General features: G+C 49.6%; 1 protein-coding gene across 1 annotated transcript in view; it reads right to left on the bottom strand.

The window, feature by feature from the left end:
* TUSC2 (tumor suppressor 2, mitochondrial calcium regulator) overlaps window positions 1–21,015 on the bottom strand; it is a 45,494-nt gene that overhangs the window by 14,299 nt on the left and 10,180 nt on the right. The window lies entirely within an intron of this gene.

Genomic DNA, 21,015 nt, shown 5'->3' with positions numbered 1-21,015 from the left:
CCCCCTCGAGACCCGCGCTGCTCCCTGAAGTGGCTGGCATCATGTCCCTGCAGCACGGGGGGGGTGGGGAGAAGCAGAGGGCTCCCTCCCTCTGTTGCCCTAGCTTCCAGGCACCCCCTCCCCAGCTCCCATTGGCCGGGAATGGGGAACCACGGCCAATGGGAGCTTCGGGGGAGGTATGGCAAGCAGCAGGCGGAGCCCTGCATCCCCCTCCCCCAGGGGCCGCAGTGACATGGTTCCAGCTACTTAGCAGAGTCGGGCTGGCAGCCTGCCCTGGCCCCAGTGTGCACCGCTGCCAGCCCGGAGCCCAAAGCCCTCCTGCACCCCACCCCACAACTCCCTGCCCTGAGCCCCCTGCCTGCACCTCAACCCCCTGCCCTGAGCCCCCTGCTGCACCCCACACCCCAACCCTGTGCCCCCTGCTGCATCCCACCCCCCTTCTGCACCCCAATCCCCTGCCCTGAGCCCCCTGCCTACACCCCAACCACCCCCTGCTGTACCCCAACTCCCTGCTTTGAGTGCCCTGCCTGAACCTCAACCCCCTGCTGCACCCCACACCCCAACCCCCTGCCCTGAGGCCCCTGCTGCATCCCACACCCCTTCTGCACCCTTAGCCCCCTGCCTGCACCCCAACCCTCTGCTGCACTTCAACTCCCTGCTCTGAGCCCCCATCACACCCCTCATGCACCCTCTGGGGGCAGAGAGGGGGCGGAGTTGGGGTGGGGACTTCAGGGAAGGAGTTTGATTGGGGGCAGGGAAGGGGTGGAAAGAGGCAGGGCCTCATGGAAGGGGTGGAGTGGGGGTAGGGCTGGGGGCTGCGAGGGGTGTGTGTGTCAGTGATGCGGCCCTCGGGCTAATGAACTAGCCCTCATGGTCAGTTGAGTTTGAGACCCCTGCTTTAAACCATGATTTGAGGACTTCAGTAACTCAGCAAGAGGTTAGGGGTCTATTACAGGAGTGGGCGGGTGAGGTTCTGTGACCTGCAACGTGCAGGAGGTCAGACTAGATGATCATGATGATCCCTTCTGACCTTAAAGTCTATGAGCATAGTTCTGTTCTGCCAAGGGAAAAGATCTAGACACAACAGGCATGATCTTCCGCCACACGCAACCTCACTGCTCCTATTGCATATGGGGAAGCGACACACGCTGACTTTACAGGCAAAAATGCACCTTAGTGCAGAAGAGCCCTCTCAGACGACATGAGCTTCTTGGCCTCATCAGGCGGCCTTGGTGCAGCATACGGGCCAACACCAATTCTGGGTAACAGTTCATTTAGGGGATGTCACACTGTCCCTCTGTTTGGCAAGAACCTGTGGTCATAACTGACTGTCCCCAGAAAGGAACATAATTGTGACACTTTTGTGGTTGGGGAACCGTAAGGCTTGTCTTGTGATTGAATCAAACAAGCTTTGTCAATGGTTTAGCCACAGAACGCAACGGGGTCCTGGAACAAGCTCCATTTTCCCTCTTTGCTCCCTGAGCGCATTCAGGCAGCCTCACAAGTATTCTCTGGGTGCTCTTGATCATAGAATCATAGGACTGGAAGGGACCGCGAGAGGTCATCTAGTCCATTCCCCTGCACTCATGGCAGGACTAAGTATTATCTAGACCATCCCTGACAGATGTTTGTCTAACCTGCTCTTAAAAATCTCCAATGACGGAGATTCCACAACCTCCCTGGGCAATTTATTCCAGTGCTTAACCACCCTGACAGTTAGGAAGTTTTTCCTAATGTTCAGCATAAACCTCCCTTGCTGCAATTTAAGCCCATTGCTTCTTGTCCTAACCTCAGAGGTTAACGAGAACAATTCTCCTCCCTCCTTTTTGTAACAACCTTTTATGTACTTGATACTGGCTCCCGTGAACAATATGTTGCACCTAGGAACACTGAGTACCAGGAAGGCCTTGTAATACCTGGTCCATGACTTGTGGCCAAATAGCAGGTGCTATTCCAAACACAAGCCTCTTACATGGAACTAAGCCTGGTGTGTGTTAATCACGAGCTACGACTTGCCAGTCTTTGTTTCCAAATAGGCTTGGGCAAGGTTGGTCTTGGAGAAATGCTTCCCATCAGCTGATGAGGCAAATACAGCCTCTGTTACAGGCAAAGGATACTAAACCACATGCAATTCTGGGTTAATGGTAATCTTAACATCACCATCGATGTGAACTGCCCCCTTCTTTTTCATTGCTGTCACTGTAGGGGTGTGCCATTTAACCTTGGATATAATTCTGGAGTCCTGCCAATGCTGCAGGTCTGCCTCTACCTTTGACTGTTTTGCAAAATAATCTGCTACAGTGGAAACTGATAATGGCTGCCATCAATTGAGTCTTTGATCTACAGACAATGACAGATCTGCTTAAAGCCGATAGCGGGGCTGAGCAGTCTTCTTTCAGGTTGAAGTGGAAGGAGCAATTAAGCCCTCTTGTATAGTGAGATAGCTTAAAAACAATATAAGCCACCCTCCAAGGCAATGGTCTGCATGGCAAGAACTGATTAGAAGCTAAGCCATGTGGGCTGAAGGGTTCCCTAAGTGCAAATACAAGGGCTAGGGGGACTGGCAAACTGTGGGTATGTGCTAGAGCTGAGAAAGCTAGCAGACAGGGAGAGAAGCAGTTACGAGTCTGGCCCTGAGAGGCAGCAGAAAGACAGAGCTATTTGGGCACAGGAAATGCTGGAGATACAGGCGTGAGGATTTCTGCATAAGGAAACTGTCCGATGCTGTTTGTTCTTACTGTGTTCAGGGAACAAACAGGCTGTCCGGTCTTTGTAAACAAACAGGATTGCACCAAAGATATACCTGACTCGTATCACTGGTTCCTCCTCCTAAGGGAAAGAACCCTGCTTGACCCCAAATACTGGCTGACCATGCAGGCTGAAGGGGAAGCAGTGATGGAGGAGTGATGTGACTTTTCGGAGTTGCTGTCTCCTCAAGCACAATTGTGACTTCCCAAAGGTTGTGATTCCACCCTGAAGCCAGCAGCTGCTTCCTCCAAAAGTTCAGCTTCATTTTTGCTTGGGGATGGAATTTGGGTAGCTTTTTTTTTTTTAAACCCAGGGCCGCCCAGAGGGGGGGGCAAAGGGGGCAATTTGCCCCGGGCCCCGGGCTCCGCAGGGGCCCCCAAGAGAAGAGCGGAGGCTCCCGCCTCCGCCCCTCTCCTGGAGCCTCAGCGTCTCCGGCGGGGCCCCTGAGCCCCGCCCCGCTCAGAGACGGTCCCGCCCCGGCCCCAGCCCCAGCCCCAGCCCCAGCCTCTTACCGAGCACGTCTCTGGCGGGGCCTGAGCTCCGTCCCGCTCAGAGCCGTGTGGTGAGCGAGGCGGGGCTGGGAGCTCCAACGGGGCCTGAGCCCCGCCCCGCTCAGAGTGCCGTGGGGAGGGGGCGGGGCAGCTGCCTCCGCTCGGCGTGGAGCTCACAGCCCCGCCCCCTCACCACGCGGCTCTGAGCGGGACGGAGCTCAGGCCCCGCCGGAGACGTGCTTGGTAAGAGGCTGGGGCCGGGACCGGCGGGGCCGGGGGCGGGACCGGGACCGGGACCGGGGGTGGGGGGTGGGAGCGGGACCCGCCGCCGCCGCAGCGCAGCCCGGTCTTCGGCGGCGGGGGGCCCCTTCTGTTCCGGGACCCGCCGCCTAAGTGCCCGGAAGGCCCGCGGCGGGGACCCCCCCCCCGAAGACCGGGCTGCGCTTCGGCGGCGGTCCCGCTTCGGCGGTAATTCGGCGGCGGGGGGCTCCCGCCGCGGGTCTTCGGGGCACTTTGGCGGCGGGTCCCGGAACGGAAGGGCCCCCCGCCGCCGAAGACCCCGGGCCCCCGGAATCCTCTGGGCGGCCCTGTTTAAACCTGCAGACATTTTATGCTTTGCCAGGGTGGCTGAATTTCTCTCAGCCGTTCTCTAACCCCATTGTAATTTTGGGAGGCATTGAGGCAGCCTGCTGATGCAGACCTGGATAGATACAACACAAGACAAGCATATGGCTGCCCTTCTCTATGGGGCTCATCTGTGCACTGGGATAGGCTCTCTCATCTAAGTGAGGAGGGGAGCAGCTGCTCATATTTCCCCAGGAACACGATGGTCTCCAATGGTTACAGTTGGGGAGATCTTGCTGGGTCACTGACCTGCTAGCAGCTTGGAGAATTTTGCTTGAAAACAGGCCAGCAGGAGATCTAGGAACTGGTTGCTGGTGGAAGGGAAGGGGTAAGAGCTACATTGCTCGGGGCATTTAAAATTGGCCATGACAAAGACTTCGCAGAACCAAGCCTGCCTCGGCCAAGGAGAATGGCACCTCATGATGGGGAGAACTCCTCCAGAATCACACCTTTGAGTCAGGGGGCCTCAGGTCCAGGCAAATGTAGCCAGGTGGGCTGGCCAGAATGCAGAGAGGAAGGTTAGAGATGATCAGGGGTTGGAAGGGCTGGTTTAAAAGGTAGGAAGAAAGGAAGGGAATTGGCAGGGGTGTGTCTGAAAAATGGCGGAAAAGGAAGGCGATGCCATCTGCAAGTGTCCGAAGGGTGGACACGGCTGGGAGCAGAGGAAGTGCAGGAGCACCAGGGCATTAACTAGCAGGGAGTTAAGGAAAGGAAACCTTAGGCTGAATCTCAGGAAAAGCTCGCTGGCAGTGAGATTGCTGAGGCTGCAGAATCCTCTTCCCAGAGAACAAGGGGAGTTCTGGAGACTAGGACAGTTATTGTTTATACCATGGTAGCACTCAGAGACACAGATCAGGACCAACACAGTGCTTGGTGCTGTATGTACGCAGAGTGACCAACAGAGCCTGCTCCAAAGAGCTTACATTCTAGCTGGACAAGACAGAGGTGCAGGAAGGGGAAGTAATTGCCCAAGATCATCCAGGTGGTCAGGGATGGAGCTAGCAACAGAACCCACACCTCCTGAGTCTCAGGACAGCGCTCTGCCTGTATCACTTGAGAGGACTGGACATACTTACCTCACATGCTTCCCAGCTTTGTCTTCCCTCCCCCTTTTAATTGCTATCGCCTGCTCCATTGACAGATTGGCACAGCTGTGTCATTCTCAGTGCTGACTGGTTTGATTTTCAGCATCTCTGTGATGGAGCAGCAATGAACCGCCCTGCTTGAGGGCTATGCTGGAACCTTTTGCACCTTCTCTTGTGGTGCAGGAGGCTTTTTTTGAATTAAAGAAAATTGGGGAGGAGCCACAAAGCTCTGGACAATACCCAATAAGGGCCAATCCTGTCCTGGCCCTTGGGGAGCTGTGGATGGACCGGATGGGATTTAACAGCTTTCCCATCATTAGCAACCAGGGTTATTCTGTAAAGACCAATTCTACTGTCTTGTCCATTTTCCCATCTCCATGTGATCTATTGTCCAGTTCTTCACACAGACTGTGTTTAACTGCCACCAGCCCTGAGCCTCACACCCTTTCCACTGGGGAGATTAAGCTGATTAGATTTCCTTTAGATAACAGCTATTCAGCCTGGATGTTCCCTGGCTCAGTCTCCCTTCAAGCCAGTGGCCCAAATCAAAGCCTTCCTGTCCCACAGTTTATCAGCTGTCCCTGAGCCTGTGATTCACTACACACCACATCCTCTCCCAAGCTGGGCAGCACTGATAAAGTGCAGGAGTCACCTCCAAGCTCCATCCTTCTGCATGGAGGCTGGTGGCAGACGGAACAGTTGTATTGTCAGGGAAGGGCCTTGTGCCAAATTCAGCCAGTTTCTCTCTGAATGACTGTGACGTTATTGATATAATCTGGGACCATATAGAACATGGTTGCAACCAAGGTCCTGTAGTGGCACCAAGTCTTATGTAAAGGGGGTCAATATAAGGTGTCTAAGACCAGGTTATGGGTTGCTGGTTATGATTATGCTGTCTGTATGAATGTGTCATTTTTTAGTTGAAGTTATGAATATTGACTCTGTACTGTCTGTACTTCAAACTTATGCTATGCTTCTGGGTGACATCCCAGACAAGTTGGTGTTAGCTCTGCCTAGCCTGCTTGATGGCCCATTAAGGACCATCAGCTATACAATTGACCCATGGAGAGAAGGCAGATACGCCTTGTAACTCAGCAAAGTATGCAGGAACTTGGCCTTGTGACTCCAGACTCCATTTTGCTGTAATTTTCCACAGTAGGAACAAAGAAGTGTTCTTACACCTGGAAAAGACTATAGAAGGCTGATGCCTCATCTCCATCTGGTCTTCAATCCTGCTTCTTACCTCTGGAGGGACTTTGCTACAAACTGAAGCTCTGAACAAAGGACTGAATGACCCATCCAAGCTGTGCATGTACTCCAGAGACTTGATTTGAACCTGCAGTTTACTCCATCACTGCTACAAGCCTGAACTAAGAACTTTGCCATTACTGTATGTAATTGATTCCATTTAACCAATTCTAGCTCTCATCTATATCTTTTTCCTTTTATGAATAAACCTTTAGATTTTAGATGCTAAAGGATTGGCAACAGCGTGATTTGTGGGTAAGATCTGATTTGCATATTGACCTGGGTCTGGGGCTTGATTCTTTGGGATCGAGAGAACCTTTTTCCTTTATTGGGGTGTTGGTTGTCATAACCATTCATCCCCAGGACGAGTGGCACTGGTGGTGATACTAGGAAACTGGAGTGTCTAAGGGAATTGCTTGTGTAACTTGTGGCTAGTCAGTGGGGTGAGACCAAAGTCCTCTTTGGCTGGTTTGGTTTGGTTTGCCTTAGAGGTGGAAAAACCCCAGCCTTGGGCTGTAACTGCCCTGTTATAAGCGATTTGTCCTGAATTGGCACTCTCAGTTGGATCCCACCAGAACCGCATCGTTACAATGACACCTGGGTCTCTGGCTGTTGCTAGCTTGAAACGGTCTGGGGTAAATGGCAGTCAGGTGCTTCACTGATAAGGGAACTCAGGAGTGGAAAGGGAGCACGGGCCATCTGGTAAGCACTTCTCAGAGTCAGGAGACTTCTGGTGGAGCCCTGGGGCTCTGTCCCTGCTTGGCTGGGTGACCTTGGGCAAGTCCCTTCCTGCTTCTGTGCCTCAGTTTCCCTATCAGGATAATGAAGGTGATGATTCTGCACACTGCTCTGGAGGGGTGTCTCCATTCATGTGTGCCAAGATCCTCCCATAGGAGGAGCCATAGAAGGGCAAAGTATGACAGTGAGATAGGGCTCCTGCCCCTCTGCTCCACAGGCCTTGCCTAACTCCTGACCATGTGCATGGCACTTGGTTTGTGATGGAGACAGACCACCACATTTACACCCTATTACAGCACGAGCATCCAACATTTCTACTGGGATCACGCTCCTGAGAGATCCCGGAATATATCGCAGGCTAGCTGCAAGCTGCAGGGATTGCTCACCAACCTGGGACACCTCTGGGGAGGAACATGGCAGCCACCCTGCAGCAGGGAACGGAGCCAGGAAAGATGCTGGGGAGCATTCGCGATCACTAGGCTGACTACACATGGTCAGGGGCCCCTGCTTCTGCATGGCAGCTGAAGACAGCATCCCCAGCAGCACAGCGCCCCCTAGCACTCCATTGGTGTAGCACCCATTCAGAGTGGCACACCACATACTGAATCATCGACACCGCTATGGCAAGAGCCAGCTCCTCCAATCTTGAACCGGCATGGCCCTGTATAATCTGATCATCTCAGTACTGGAGGTGGCCTGACCGCAGATGGTCTTGTAGGCCAGTAAGGTGTCTGATCTCATCACATGAGCATTCACACACTCTGGGAAATGTGGCCAGGACCTGGGCAGTACGAGTGCCACTGAAAATCAGCTCACGTGCTGCCTTCAGCACGCATGCCATAGGTTGCTTACCCCGATCTACATTGAAAGACCCACGGCCTCATCACGTCTGGCCTGGGTCAGCTGACTGGCTTAGGGGCTATAAAATTGCAATGTAGACAGTCAGACTCACGCTGGAGCCTGGGCTCCAAGACGCCGCGGGGCGATGGGGGGGCCTGGGTTGCAGAGGCATCGCGAGGTCTGAACATCTACACTGCAATTTGCAGGCCCCAAAGCCTGAGCCCTGCAAGCCTGGATCAGTGGATCCAAGCTCTAGGTCTCGGTGCCATGGTTTTTATTGCAGTGTAGACCTACCCTCTGGTAGCTAAGGTCCTGCCCAGCCTCCTCCCATCTACCCAGCAGGGGCTGTTGGGACACTAGAGAGGCACACACATCTTTGATCACACACCAGTTTCTGGAAGCCTGAAATTAATACAGCAAGATTCTGGGAAAGAGGAGCCTAGCTGTAGAGGTGCTTCCAGTTTTGGGTGCTCAGCATCAGAAGCCTGCAGATGGATTCATCCCCTGCCCCCGAGGTGCTCACAACTCCCAAGTGTTGTGAGTGGGAAGTCAGTACCTCTGGAGCAGGGGAGGAATCAGTCTACACCCAAAAATGGAAACATCCAAGATTCATGCCCACTTCCCTGCAAACTGTAGGGCAGACATAAGGGGAAGCTACTCTTTATGAGGGGCATTGCATGGGTTCACAGTGGCCAATGAGGTTTGTTCCATTCACACCCAAAGAGATCATTTTTCTCACCAGCACCACTGCTTACTCAGATCTTAGTTTGAATTGCACCTCTGTTCTTAGACTTCGGCCTCCTAGCTCATCTCCTGTTAAAGATTTTGCAATTGGGGCTCAGCTGACCTTTAGACAGGGCAGAAGGGAATCCGTCTCGCTCTGCAGCCTGAAGAAAATCTAGCAGTCACGGAGTCACCAAAGAAGCGTCATTTGACCAGATACACTTTTCAGACCGTAACTGCACTCTGCTCGACCGCTTGGAGAGAGCTCTGCTGGCCCCAGCAAGCAAACATGGACGGGTCTTGTCAAATTTCACCAGTCAAAGCAAAGCTCTCACCAGCGGGTGAAATACCACTAAAGACAGTAAAAGCGGAACAAATGGCTCATTGTCTGGAATGGCCGCAAACCCCAGCGCATGCTCCTCCACATGGTCTAGAAACACGAATGCAAATGTGAGTTGCAGCCTGGATGGTTTAAATCTCTGAGCTAGATCAGGACACAGCCATATAAGGACGCACAGCCGCATGCTCCTAAAGCAACTGGATGCTGCCCTCGTCTGGGCAACAGCCAGAATGACAGTTATTCGTAGTGCCTGGGTGACCCTAACATCCAGCACTCCTGGGACACAGCATGTTGAGGGGTGGGGAATCAGTCATTTCGCTGGCTGATGCAGGTTTTGAAAGAAGGTCGCTGAGCTTTGGAAGATTAGTTTCCAAGTGGGTAGGGCCCGTTCTAGGTCACTGGTCCAAATGCAGGGAAGGTGAGCATTAGCGTCTGAAGGCCTTTCTGAATTTAGCTTGGAGGGGGTCCATGTCTGAATGTTAGTCAGAATCACAAAGGACACGCCTGGCCCTGACCAACCTGGGCTCATCTGAAAAGCCAAAGCCCAGACAAAGCTGAACTCCCTGCTCTTCACCTTGTCTATTTACATTCCAGGCTCTTTGGGGCAGGGACTGTCTCTTGCAGCACCAGTACCTAGCACAGTGGGCCCCCATTTCTCGGTTGAGGCTACCATAACACACGCCATTTCACAGCCAGGGCAAGACTGATGGGGCAGGGGTGGGTTAACCACCCTGCTGCCAGAGAAACAAGAGGACTAGTCTCCTGGGCCATGAATCTAGCTGCCTCCATGATCAGCAGCGACGGTGCCCCCCATAAGGCTTTATGGAAATATGCTTAGGAATGTATATATATATATGACATAATTGGAATATGTTTTATGCTACATACGCCATATGAAATATCTATGTAAAGGTTATGATCTACTGAATGTATTCATCCTATTTGCATGCATGTATCATTTTTGTATTTGAAGTTATGAATATTGGCTGTGTAGTGGTTTGATTTTCATGTAGCATCTGTAAAGCATTTGGTCAGCTTCTTGAGAAAGAAATGTGCAAATTAAGTGCCCAGTCAAGAAGCCCTTAAGGGACAATGGATCTTGGGAGGCTCTAATTCACATAAGAAGTATACAGGAGGACATTCAAGGTAGCAGGTAAGCGATGGCTGTTGCCTGTAAAAACTTAGTCATGCATGGACATGTGGCTCCAAAACTCCATCTTGGAGCTGGACTTTGCATAGAAGGGAGTCTCTACCCACAAGAGAAAGTCTACTTAAACCCCTGGGAGACCCCTCCATTTTGTCTTCAGCTGGCTAAAGAGATAGCCTCTCCACCCCCCAAAGATACCTGAAAGAAACTGGAACAAAGGACAGTAACTACCAGGGGTGTGAATGATTGCTGGACCCAGACTAGAAGGAGACTAGTCTGTAAAAAGGAAGCTTACTGAGTGAGGTTTTCTCTGTATTCAGTTTTCTTAGACATAGACTTGCGTGTTCTATTTTATTTTGCTTGGTAATTCACTTTGTTCTGTCTGCTATTAATTGGAACCACTTAAATCCTACTTTCTGTATTTAATAAAATCACTTTTTACTTAATTAACTCAGAGCATGTATTAATACCTGTGGGGGGGGGGGGAAACAGCTGTGCATCTCTCTCTATCACTGCTATAAAGGGCAAACAATTTATGAGTTTACCCTATATAAGCTTTATACAGGGTAAAACAGATTTATTTGGGGATTTAGACCCCAATGGGAGTTGGGCATCTGAGTGTTAAAGACAGGAACACTTCTGTAAGTTGCTTTCAGTTAAGTCTGCAGCTTTGGGGCATGTAGCTAAGATCCTGGGTCTCTGTTAGAGCAGACTGGTGTGTCTGGCTCAACAAGACAGGGTGCTGGAGTCCCAAGCTGGCAGGGAAAGCAGGGGCAGTAGTAGTCTTGGCACATCGGTTGGCAGTTCAAGGGGATTTCTGTGATCCACCCGTCACAAGCACTGTTCGCTCTAACCCAGGAGAGATGGCCGAGGCTGAGCAGATCGTCCACTCACGTCTGTCTGCAGTTCACAGCCATAGGCATGGAGCCTAACCCAACTCTCACTGAAAGCCCAAGAAGTCTTTCCAGTTGCTTCAGCAGCAGCCGGATCAGAACCCCACTAAGCATTATTTATCTGGACAGTTGCTAGGAAGTCCAACGCTGATCCGATGTGTCTCTCTCTCCAACATTAAGTGGTCCTGTACGAGCTTTCCTTTGGAGAGCTGCACCCCATTATCCTATTATGCTCCTGTGGCAGCACCTCTCCTGTAAGTTACTCCTCCATTTTTGTAGGTGACTCTTTCACATCCTTCTCTGAAGCTACACATGTATGGTGGATCACGGCTCTTGTCAATTCTCCTAAGACTGTTGGCCAAGGACCAGTGGTCTGCCATTCTTGACAGACATCTCAGCCTGAAGACATGTCAGCATGGCCCTTCAGTCTAAATCTGCGGTTATGGGTTCAGCCCTGGTGCGGATACTGCTAGTGGGTGCTGTGCTTCAGTTTGGCTGTTAAATGGGGTTGTCTCTGCAGCCAGGCTCTGCTGGGAGCCAGAAGTCTCATGAGTCTGAAGAGCCAAAGAATTTCAGCGTCCTGGCCAACATTTTCCTCCCCCACCTCAGAATGCCCAACATTCACGACTTTAAATGGCTGCTTGGTTTGCCTACAGAAGAATTGTCTAAATTTTTCTGTGCTCAAGAGCCACATACATTCAAATTGGAGCCTGTAGCTGCCTTCTCTTTAATGCAATGGTGGGGACGACAGATCACAACAGAGGTCACTCGGGTCAAGAAAGAGCGCTATGGGCTGGAAGTCACGGCATTAAACAGAGCAGAAAAGGTTCCATGCTAGACAGTAGAGCAACCTTGGGCTACACTATGGAACTTCCTGGAATGTAACTTGGCATGCCCCATGTAACTGCTCTGATGGGAAGCCAACTCTCTGAAAGTTACACAGAGCTTGGGACACCGAATTCACAAGAGGTCATGGCCAGTCTAGTCTTCCCCATTTTTGTTCATTTCAGAGACAGAGTTCTCAGTTTTCAATTGCAGGGTCACATCTTTAACCAAGAGAACTTCTCTCCCAACCTTACAAGGCATCTGAGTTAAACAGGTGTTAAGAACAGGAAAACTTGGGTAGTCTAAACAGAATCACATCACCTTTTAATTACATTTTACAATCATGGCGCCCTAATCTTACCCAGTTCTCCAGTCATCTGAGAAAAACAGTATAGGAAGAACCTGAATTGCTAATGTAAGAAAAGTCACAGGAGTTCCCATTCCAATTAGCAGCTTTTAAGCCATTTCAATTTCCCCCGCCCAAGCCACATCCCAACAAGAAATGCTGGTAGGACAAGCTGCTTCCAGCAACTGCTGCTTCCCAGATGCTTGCACATCATCCAGCCAAGACTGCCAACAAGATTTTCGCTGCATCAGTCATTCTCATTAGAACTTTCGTCAATGGCTCATTTTCTCCCAGAGACCAGGCCTGTGCTAAGGAAATGATGAGTGCTGCGGTACAGCAGGAAACCATTTACAAGCCATTTGGCTGTTCAGGGGAGGGGAGAGAGAAAGCAGGATGAAGCGCAGAAAGCAAGACAATGTTTATTTCAACATACAGTGTAATTGGGATCAAAGGCCACCCACATGAGGCAAGCTCCTGGAACAGCTCCACACTCAGTGTGGAGACACTTCTTGGACCACTACCTCCAATGATCAACTGACCTGTCACTCTCTTGAGTGACTGCTGAAGATGTGGTTCTAGATTTATTTTCTAACCCACAGTGGTGGTCTGTCAGACCAATGAGTATATTCAGTGTAAGTTAATTTTTTAGGACTTCTCTAACACTAGAAAATTCTTCCATTTTAAACTCTAATCAATATAGCTAAAGCTGCCAACCCAGGCTACATCTACACTAGGAGTGCTTTCTTAGTATAGGAACACACCACAGTATACTACACTAGCAAAGCCCTCCTAGTGTGGCTGCAGCTAATATCAGCAAAGCTGTACTATGTACCAGTAAAGTAAAATCACCCCCAAGAATGAAATACATCAGAGGGCATCTGTGTTGGTATAACTGCATCTACACTAGGGGCTTTTGCTGGCATAGCGATGTTGGTCAGGGGACACTTCTTCACAGCCTTGACACAGCCGGGCCAACAGAAATCTGTAGCACAAACCTGGTCCTAGTGCGGATGCATTCATAATGGCATAAGAGTACTTATACTGGCATAACTTATTCCAGGCCAAGAAGCAGAACTAACTATACTGGTATAAGGCACCTTTATACTGAGAGCCATGCGCAGATACAAAATTTGTATCTGCATCTGATCTGCAAAAATGGTCCACAGACTTCAATCACCCTGACATCTGCTGGGAGAGCAATACAGCAGTGCACAGACAATCCAGGAAATTTGTGGAGAGTGTTGGGGACAACTTCCTGGTGCAACTACTGGAGGAACCAACCAGGGGCCGTTCTCCTCTTCACCTGCTGCTTACAAACAGGGAAGAATTGGTAGAATTAGTAGAAGTGGGTGGCAACCTGGGCAGCACTGACCATGAGGACGGTTGAGTTCAGGATCCTCACAAAAGGAAGAAAGGAAATTAGCAAAATATGGACCCTGGACTTCAGAAAAGCAGACTTTGACTCCCTCAGGGAACTGATGGGGAGGATCCCCTGCGAAGCTAATATGAGGGGGCAAGGAGTCCAGGAGAGCTGGCTGTATTTTAAAGAAGACTCATTGAGGGCACAAGAACAAACCATCTCGATGTGCAGAAAAAATTGCAAATATGGCAGCTGACCAACTTGGCTTAACAGTGAAATCTTCGATGAGCTTAAACACAAAAAGTAAATTTACAAGAAATGAAAACTTGGACAGATGACTAGGGAGGAATATAAAAATATTGCTCGAGTATGCAGGGGTGTAATCAGAAAGGCCAAAACACAACTGGAGTTGCAGCTAGCAAGGGATGTGAAGAGTAACAAGAAGGGTTTCTACAGATACGTTAGCAACAAGAAAAAGGTCAGGGAAAGTGTGGGACCCTTAATGAATGGGGGAGATAACCTAGTGACAGATGATGTGGAAAAAGCTGAAGTATTCAATGCTTTTTTTCCCCTCAGTCTTCACAGACAAGGTCAGCTCCCACACTGCCGTCCTGGGCAACAGAGTATGGGAAGGAGGTGAGCAGCCCTCAGTGATGAAAGAACAGGTTAAGGACTATTTAGAAAAGCTGGACATGCACAAGTCCATGGGGCCAGATCTAATGCATCTGAGGGTGCTGAGGGAATTGGCTGATGTGATTGCAGAGCCATTGGCCATTATCTCTGAAAACTCGTGGTGATCAGGGGAGGTCCTGGACGATTGGAAAAAGGCAAATATAGTGCCCATATTTAAAAAAGGGAAAAAAGAGAACCTGGGGAAATTCAGACTGGTGAGCCTCACTTCAGTCCCCAGCAAAATCATGGAGAAGATCCTCAAGGAATCCATTTTGAAGCACTTGGAGGAGAGGAAGGTGATCAGGAACAGTCAACATGGATTCACCAAGGGCAAGTCATGCCTGACCAACCTGATTGCCTTCTATGATGAGATAACTGGCTCTGTGGATATGAGGAAAGCAGTGGATGTGATATATCTTGACTTTAGCAAAGCTTTTGATACAGTCTCCCACAGTATTATTGCCAGCAAGTTAAAAAAGTATGGATTGGATGAATGGATTATAAGGTGGATAGAAAGCTGGCTAGATTATTGGGCTCAACAGGTAGTGATCAACGGCTCTTTATTAATGATCTGATGATGGGATTAGATTGCACCCTCAGCAAGTTCACTGATGACACTAAGGTTGGGGGAGAGGTACATACACTGTAGGGTAGGGATAGGGTCCAGAGTGACCTAAACAAATTGGAGGATTGGGCCAAAAGAAATCTGATGAGGTTCAACAAGGACAAGTGCAGGGTCCTGCACTTAGGACGGAAGAATCCCATGCACTGCTACAGGCTGGGGACCGACTGGGTAAGCAGCAGTTCTGTAGAAAAGGACCTGGGAATTACAGTGGATGAGAAGCTGGATATGAGTCAGCAGTGTGCCCTTGTTGCAAAGAAGGCTAACGGCATATTGGGCTGCATTAGTAGGAGCATTGCCAGCAGATCGAGGGAAGTGATTATTCCCCTCTATTCGGCAATGGTGAGGCCACATCTGCAGTATCGTGTCCAGTTTTTGCGCCTCCCCCCCCGAAAGGATGTGGACAAAATGGAGAGAGTCCAGCGGAGGACAACGAAAATGATCAGGGGGCTGGGGCACATGACATACGGGGAGAGGCGGAGGGAACTTGTTTAGTCTGCAGAAGAGAACAGCGAGGGGAGATTTGATAGCAGCCTTCAACTACCTGAAGGGGGGGTTCCAAAGAGGACAGAGCTCAGCTGTTCTCAGTGGTGGAAGATGACAGAACAAGGAGCAATGGTCTCAAGTTGCAGTGGGGGAGGTCTAGATTGGATATAAGAAAACACTATTTCACTAGGAGGGTGGTGAAGCACGGGAATGGGTTACCTAGGGAGGTGGTGGAATCTCCTTCCTTAGAGGTTTTTAAGGCCCGGCTTGACAAAGCCCTGGCTGGGATGATTTAGTTGGGGTTGGTCCTGCTTTGAGCAGGGGGTTGGACTATATGACCTCCTAAGGTCTCTTCCAACCCTAATCTTCTATGATTCTATCCATGGATATAAAGTGGATATCTGTGGATTTGCAGGACTCTATTTATACCAGTATAACTGCCTCTACACTAGGGCTTTTACTAGCATGATCATGTTGGGGGGTGGGGGAACCACACCCACCCACCACACAAACACCACCACACACTGATAAGACACAAGTTTTATCAGTAAAACCCAATGGAGACCAGCCCTAAGGGAAAGTTAACTTTAGTTAAGGTTGCTGAATGTATTTTGAAACAAGACATTCCATTACACACCAAAACCCAAATGTTACAAACCTGAAATCACAGAATCACAAATAATTCAGATGCTACTCTTAAAACCCCCATTCATTCCCTCACCAAACAAAAATTCTGCACTTTAAACAACCTTAACTTTGCCCTTGTAACAGGCAAATTGACAGTCTAAGTCTTTCCTTTCCATCCATCACAATTTTCTCACAGCAGTGCATAAAAGCTTTAATACCTTCCTCCGATTCGTACAAGCCTGGTCTTTCATAGAGAAAGAATCATGCAACAAAGACACTAACTTCTGAATGCACAAAGCGCACTCAGAAATCTTCCCCCCAAAACACAATTCCACCTACTCCTAATTAGACAAATATCAGGGAGCATAGGAACATAACATTAAGTTTTACATTAGATCATAAAATTATGTCCCTTACATTATAACAGCCTTTACTGAAAAGCAAAAGTTCAAAGTACAGTATAACAAAGCTTAAATTTGAAGCACAAACTGTATGGAAATTTACACATAGCAGCTTAGCTGCTGTAGATTGGATCACTGTCAGCAATTACTGCAGATTATTACTTTGTTCCAACACCAATTTTGTCCTCAGCATGAGTGCATGCGGACAGACCTGCCCAAGACTGTGGTTTTGCAGTGCCTATGCATGAGAGGTCACAGAAAAGTCATGAGACACCATCCTTGAGTTTGACAATTTGAGTGGTTGGCATCTAAAAATCTGTTTAACCAGAGCTTTTGAAACTCTAGGGACAATTTTTTTTCCAATCCCAAATCTATAATTTAGAAGAAAGTTATATTTAGAGGTTGTTCCAATCATAAGTTAAAAGTGGGAATCAAACCAAGGCTCCTGTCTGAACCCACCCAAAAAAATCATGGAACACCACAACCTTTGCCAACACCACATTGTTTACTCGACTGGTGTGTTCTACCCTTTTCCCTCCACTCTGTGGGTCTGTCTCATCTGGATTACATGCTCTTCGGGGAAGGAACTGCCTCCTGTTATGTGTTTTTACAGCTCCCAGCAGTTCTTGATTGGTCCTTAGGCACTACTATAAACAAACATGATTGATGATCACCCAAATTCCAGTTGCAACTACAACTGTGGTGTCAGGGCCAACAAATTTGCAATTCTTGCTACATTAATCCTTGCAAACTAACTCTGTCAAATCCATAAAGGATTTGCCCATTTGCTTCTCCAGTACCTGCAAGGGGATCACTCACATCTTAGGGTATGTCTTCACTACTGGCTGGATTGGCGGGCAGCGATTGATCCAGCAGGGATCAATTTATCGCATCTAGTCTAGATGCAATAAATCCATCCCCGAACGCTCTCCAGTCAACTCCTGTACGCCAGCTGGGCGAGAGGTGCAGGCAGAGTTGATGGGGGAGCGGCAGCAGTCGACTCACCGTAGTGAAGACACCGCAGTAAGTAGATCTAAAGTACGTTGACTTCAGCTACGTTATTGACATAGCTGAAGTTGCGTAACTTTGATCGATCCCCCTTCCGCCCCAGTGTAGACCAGGCCTTAGGACCTCAAGACCATCATGATGTAAATAAACTTCAACACCACTGTAGCAGGGTGCTGGTGCAAAGGCACCTAATTAGCCCCTGCTCAGCCAGCCCCAATCAGAGGAAATAGATTGAGGCTGGGGAGAAGTGTGGTGCCTGGCCTTTAGAACTGGCTGCACCTGTGGGTTGAAGGCCTATAAAGACTGGCTGGCAGCCAGAAGGGAGATGGCCAGGGGAAGGTCAGTCTCCAGGCTGAGGGCAGCCTCCGTGTAGGAGAGGAGATTGTAAGGCCTGCAAGCTCTGTATATAGTCTATCACTGGTGGTGGGAGAACAGGGTGTAAATAAAGCCACGGGTGCTGTAGAACTAGAAGCCTCTCTGAGCTTTATTGGGGCAGCCAGTGGGCCCCAGGAAGAGGGGCGGGCAGAGGACTTGTTACAACCACATAATCCAAGCTTCAGCTCTCAGATAGCCCCCAAGGCTAACTGTTCATGTGTTCAATACCACAAACTGCATCCACACATGGCATTTGAACAGCCTACATAGCAATAATGTGGGGTGTAAGCATGTCGAGGTACCACATGCCTGTGATCTCAAGTGGGGTGGGGTGATTAGAAGCATTCACTGGGCTGCAGGAGTCTAAAGAGCAGCTGTGCTTAGCTTTGCCTCTTTTTTCTGCCCTGATCAGTTGAAAACAGTTGTGTAATTATAGGAGATGAGCTCAATCAGCTGGAGATAAGCTCTGTTAATTTTATAAAGACTCCACAGATAGATTCCAAAGCCACTAGGGCTGTTCTATTTACAAATCTGTTTATGAACAACCCAGCTTGGTGGCTTTCACTTACTACCACAAAACAGATGGCACAAAACACCATGCTTTAGAGACATTGATTGAGATCCTGAGGTGGATGTAAGCAGACATGTGTGTCCCCCTCAGGCAAGCCCTATGTCTGAGCACAATTCAGAAGAGTCTTTCCTTGTGTCAGTACAACTGAAGGGGAGAGAGAATCAGGTAAGGCCCCTGAGTAGAACTAGGGGGATTGCTACAGGGGCTGTGACATCTGTATGGGTAAAGCCTGCATGGTAAGTTCATATCATGTTAGCTCTAACATGTCCTGTCTTTCCATTACATACAGAGGCAGAGAGACCAGTTACAAAATCACCCTCCAAAAATAAGACAGCTCTTGAACTTTTGGGATCTACAAATAGTTTTATTGAAATTTAACAAAATTAGACAGATGCACTCAAAGGCAGAGGAAGAAGGACCATAAATATTGTACATGTTTGAATTGGAAGCTCCTATCCATTCGCTAGAGGAGCTGTAAGTGTAGTGTTGGTGGGTACAATTCTATACATCCACACTTGAAAGCACAAAGTCGCACAGAAAGAAGTTGTAAAAAAATTGAAAAGAAACCAAGTGGGTTTTTTTTGCTTGCTTCAACAATATAGTGGACATAGATACTATTTACAATCACCTTCACATTTTAAATGTCCCTTCAGCAGTTCCCAAGGGTGGTCCTCATCCCATCTGTGTAGGCTCAAGGGGACCGGAGCTACTAGGAAATATGGTTGGGGGAGAGAAAGGCTGGGATTCTAGACTCCATGCAGACTGACTGCACAGCTTCGACCCCAGTGGGCTAACCAGCCTAGAAAGAAGTGGGTCAGGAAGAGGGGTAGGAAACCTGCTGACTTAGAAGTAGGGTGCAATGAGCCCTTCCTTGGGGAAAGGCTCTGAGTGGATTGCTCGGGGTGTGTGAAGAGAGGGAGTTTCCCAACAGGCTGTCTCAGAGCAATTAAAGGACAGTGAAAGTGGGTATAGGTTACCCATGGTGCTTTGCTGAGCGAAGGGTGCTCTGGCCACCTCTCCCTATTCAGAAGCAAGGTGGCCAGTAAAAGAACATGAGAGGGCTCAGCTACTATGTTACGGCCAGACGTGAGAAACAGTCACTGTACTCTGCACACAGTGGTATGTCTGCACTGTAATTCAATACCACAGCTGGCCTGTGCCAGCTGACTCAGGCTCAGGGCTCTTTAATTGTGGTGTAGACTTTCAGGCTCAGACCCTCAGTCCTCACAGGGTCCTTGAGCCTGGACCTGAAAGTCAACACTGCACTTAAACAGCCACTTAGCCCAAGCCCTGTGAGCCCAAGTCAGCTGGTGCAGGCCAGCCACAGGTTTTTAATTGCAGTGTAGACAAACCTAGTGCCTTTCAGTCTTGGCTGGGCACCCCGAGTGTTACACTCACTGTGCCGTGAGTAACCCATTCCTGCTCCCAATTCCAGCAAGGGTTTGCCAAGGTGAAGATGTGCTACACAAACCCCTGTGCAAAGGGGAGGGCGCATGGCTTCCTCTGCGAAAGCCATTCAACAAGCTCCGCCAGATGCACTGTCTCCCGGCCGGCCCTGCTTGCTGCCATGAAACACACCATCTGCTTCCAGAGTCAAGCCCTTCATCTCTGCTGCTTGTGGTGTGCAGATGGTTTCTGTGAATCACAGAATGGGGAGCTCAGCCTGCTCAGGACTCTAATCCCCCTCCCTGCTCTCTCTTTTATAATAGTGGGAAGCATCTTGCCTTTCCCTCCATACAGTCTTCCCCAAAAGAGCTAGTTCACCATTCAGCTCACTCATTTCTGACCAACTCTTGGCACGGAGCTTGTTTAACAACGGCCGGCTCCACCTGGCATAGCCCACGACACTGCCCTAGGCCAGTTTGGCATTCACAACACAGATCTAACCCTGCTGCTCCAAACCTGCCCAGCACAAGGATAAGGCGCCTATCCCTGCATTTGCAAAGACAGGTACCACACCCCACACCAAAGCACATGGGAGGTGATGCCCTACCAACTTCTGCTCCAGGGCACATGCGGGGGGAATAAGATACTGGCCAGCGGTTCTCATTTCTCTCTCACCATGCACTCTCCTCCATACCAAACACATCCTCATTTCTTCGGTGCTAGATTCCACCCACCACTCAGTACCTAACCAATATTGCTCTTCACTCAAGAGGAGGCCAGTGGCCTCCTGCAGTCTCTCACCTCCATCAAGAGAAGCCAGGAGGGCTCCCCAGCCCAAGTTGTCTCCAGCACACACCCCACAAGCGGCAGCAAGGGGGTAGTTTTCACAGCTAAGTCTCCCCATATCAGAGCAGGGGTCCAGGGTTAAGTCAGCCTCACGTAACTTGATCCCTTCCTTTGTTGGAGATGGTGTCCTCCAGTCCAGCTCTGCCACCAGAGATGTGCCTCTTTCAAGGAGATCTGTGAGCCTTGGTCTGAGATGAACCCAAGTCACCTGCTAGAGAATGGCTGGTGCAAACAAGAGACATTTTAATAGGATATTTTTTTAAGAGCAACTTTTCCAAGTAGGTGGAAGAACACTGATCTAGAAGGAAATGCTCAGCGTCACAGTGTAAAAGTGCTCTCTGCTGGAGCTGTAACAAGCATTCTACCTGTGAAAACCAACCTCCATGCCAGCTGGGGAGGGGAAGTGGGGAGCAGAACCTTTGGTCCCTCAGTGCTGTGGTTTCACTCCAACCACTACAGAGAGCTATCAGGGAACAAGGCCGAGTCTGAGGTTATAGGGAGATAATGACACAGAGCCAGCATTGCTATTGCTAACTACCAGACCCCTATCAGAATGGCATACAGCTCCTAGAACTGTTCTCAGGGGTGTGGAGAGGGATACATCCAATACAGA

The sequence above is a fragment of the Mauremys mutica genome, chromosome 7, assembly GCF_020497125.1.
Source record: "Mauremys mutica isolate MM-2020 ecotype Southern chromosome 7, ASM2049712v1, whole genome shotgun sequence".
Classification (NCBI taxonomy): domain Eukaryota; kingdom Metazoa; phylum Chordata; order Testudines; family Geoemydidae; genus Mauremys; species Mauremys mutica.
This window is presented reverse-complemented; position numbering and strand designations above follow the sequence as displayed.